Source organism: Triticum aestivum, chromosome 2A (genome assembly GCF_018294505.1).
Source record: "Triticum aestivum cultivar Chinese Spring chromosome 2A, IWGSC CS RefSeq v2.1, whole genome shotgun sequence".
NCBI lineage: Eukaryota > Viridiplantae > Streptophyta > Magnoliopsida > Poales > Poaceae > Triticum > Triticum aestivum.
Genome location: NC_057797.1, coordinates 695,371,618 through 695,375,195, shown reverse-complemented (window position 1 = coordinate 695,375,195; position 3,578 = coordinate 695,371,618).

The window sequence follows — 3,578 nt, the reverse complement described above, 5'->3', positions numbered from 1 at the left end:
GGCTTCGGGCCTCGAGGGCCAGCTCCGGGCTCCCCGGGCCGCGCGGCGGTGGGCGAGTGGCGAGGCGCCACGTGGCAGCGGCGGGGCTGGGCGGACGCTGTCCGGCCTCGTCCGGACACGTCCGGCGGCGGCGCGTGGATGGATCTAGGGTTACGGGGAGGGGGATCCGGAATTTGGAATGAGGTTCTATTTATAGGCATAGAGGGAGCTAGGAGAGTCCAAATGAGGTGCAGTTTTCGGCCACGCGATCGTGATCGAATGCTCTAGGACATGGAACAGAGTTTGGTGGGTTTTGGGCCAAATTGGAGGGGTGTTGGGCTGCAACACACACGAGGCCTTCTCGGTCCCTCGGTTAACCGTTGGAGTACCAAACGAAGTCCAAATGGTATGAAACTTGACAGGCAGTCTACCAGTAGTAAACCAAGGCCGCTTGGCAAGTCTTGGTCCAATCCGGAAATGTTTAATACCCACACATGAAAGAAAGGTAGAAATGGCCACCGGAGGAGAATGAAGCGCCGGAATGCAAAACGGACAACGGGGTAAAAGCTCGAATGCATGAGACAAACACGTACGCAAATGCAATGCACATGATGACATGATATGAGATGCATGACAACGACAACAACACACGGAGACAAAAACCCGAACCCGAGAAAATAAAATAACTTAACGCCGGAAACAGCAAGAGTTGGAGTACAAATTGGGAAAGTTATATCCGGGGTGTTATAGACGAGCTTTTCGTCACCTCCATAAACGAGAAACATTTCCTTAGTCCTTTTCAGGTACTTCAGGATATTCTTGACCGCTGTCCAGTGTTCCTTGCCGGGATTACTTTGGTACCTACCTACCAAACTTACGGCAAGGTTTATATCAGGTCTGGTACACAGCATGGCATACATAATAGAACCTATGGCTGAGGCATAGGGGATGACACTCATCTCTTCTATATCTTCTGCCGTGGTCGGACATTGAGCTGAGCTCAATTTCACACCTTGCAACACAGGCAAAAACCCCTTCTTAGACTGATCCATATTGAACTTCTTCAATATCTTATCAAGGTATGTGCTTTGTGAAAGACCTATGAGGCGTCTTGATCTATCTCTATAGATCTTGATGCCTAATATATAAGCAGCTTCTCCAAGGTCCTTCATTGAAAAACTTTTATTCAAGTAGGCCTTAACGCTGTCCAAAATCTCTATATCATTTCCCATCAAAAATATGTCATCTACATATAATATGAGAAATGCTACAGAGCTCCCACTCACTTTCTTGTAAACGCAGGCTTCTCCATAAGTCTTCATAAACCCAAACGCTTTGATCATCTCATCAAAGCGAATGTTCCAACTCCGAGATGCTTGCACCAGCCCATAAATAGAGCGTTGGAGCTTGCACACCTTGTCAACATTCTTAGGATCGACAAAACCTTCCGGCTGCATCATATACAATTCTTCCTTAAGGAAACCATTAAGGAATGCCGTTTTGACGTCCATTTGCCATATCTCATAATCATAGAATGCGACAATTGCTAACATGATTCGGACGGACTTCAGCTTCGCTACTGGTGAGAAAGTCTCACCGTAGTCAACCCCTTGAACTTGTCGATAACCCTTAGCAACAAGCCGAGCTTTATAGATGGTCACATTACCATCTGCGTCTGTCTTCTTCTTAAAGATCCATTTATTTTCTATGGCTCGCCGCTCAACGGGCAAGTCAGTCAAAGTCCATACTTCGTTTTCATACATGGATCCTATCTCGGATTTCATGGCTTCCAGCCATTTGTCGAAATCCGGGCCCGCCATCGCTTCTTCATAGTTCGAAGGTTCACCATTGTCTAACAACATGATTTCCAAGACAGGGTTGCCGTACCATTCTGGTGCGGAACGTGTCCTTGTGGACCTTCGAATTTCAGTAGCAACTTGATCTGAAGTTTCATGATCATCATCATTAACTTCCTCTCTAGTCGGTGCAGGCACCTCAGGAACATTTTCTTGAGTTGTGCCGTTTTCCGGTTCAAGAGGTAATACTTCATCAAGTTCTACTTTCCTCCCACTTACTTCTTTCAAGAGAAACTCCTTCTCTAGAAAGGATCCATTCTTGGCAACAAAGATCTTGCCTTCGAATCTGAGGTAGAAGGTATACCCAATAGTTTCTTTAGGGTATCCTATGAAGACGCATTTTTCTGACTTGGGTTCGAGCTTTTCAGGTTGAAGTTTCTTGACATAAGCATCGCATCCCCAAACTTTTAGAAACGACAGCTTATGTTTCTTCCCAAACCATAACTCATACGGCGTCGTCTCAACGGATTTTGATGGAGCCCTATTTAAAGTGAATGCGACAGTCTCTAAAGCATAGCCCCAAAATGATAGCGGTAAATCGGTAAGAGACATCATAGATCGCACCATATCTAATAGAGTGCGATTACGATGTTCGGACACACCATTACGCTGAGGTGTTCCAGGCGGCGTCAGTTGTGAAACTATTCCACATTTTCTTAAGTGTGTGCCAAATTCGTGACTCAAGTATTCTCCTCCACGATCTGATCGCAGGAACTTGATCTTTCTGTCATGTTGATTCTCAACCTCTCTGAAATTCCTTGAACCTTTGAAAGGTCTTAGACTTGTCTTTCATTAAGTAGACATACCCATATCTACTCAAGTCATCAGTGAGGGTGAGAACATAACGATAACCACCACGAGCCTCAACACTCATTGGACCGCACACATCAGTATGTATGATTTCCAATAAGTTGGTTGCTCGCTCCATTGTTCCTGAGAATGGAGTCTTGGTCATTTTACCCATGAGGCATGGTTCGCACGTGTCAAATGATTCGTAATCAAGAGACTCTAAAAGTCCATATGCATGGAGCTTCTTCATGCGTTTGACACCTATGTGACCAAGGCGGCAGTGCCACAAGTATGTGGGACTATCATTATTAACCTTACATCTTTTGGTACTCACACTATGAATATGTGTAGCATTACGCTCGAGATTCATTAAGAATAAACCATTCACCATCGGAGCATGACCATAAAACATATCTCTCATATAAATAGAACAACCATTATTCTCGGATTTAAATGAGTAGCCGTCTCGAATTAAACAAGATCCTGATACAATGTTCATGCTCAAAGCTGGCACTAAATAACAATTATTGAGGTTTAAAACTAATCCCGTAGGTAAATGTAGAGGTAGCGTGCTGACGGCGATCACATTGACCATGGAACCATTCCCGACGCGCATGGTCACCTCGTCCTTCGCCAGTCTCCGCTTATTCCGCAGCTCCTGTTTTGAGTTACAAATGTGAGCAACCGCACCGGTATCAAATACCCAGGAGCTACTGTGAGTACTGGTGAAGTACACATCAATTACATGTATATCACATATACCTTTCGTTTTGCCGTCCTTCTTGTCCGCTAAGTATTTGGGGCAGTTCCGCTTCCAGTGACCACTTTCCTTGCAACAAAAGCACTCAGTCTCGGGCTTGGGTCCATTCTTTGGCTTCTTCCCGACGGCTTGCTTGCCGGGCGCGGCAACTCCCTTGCCATCCTTCTTGAAGTTCTTCTTACCCTTGCCTTTCT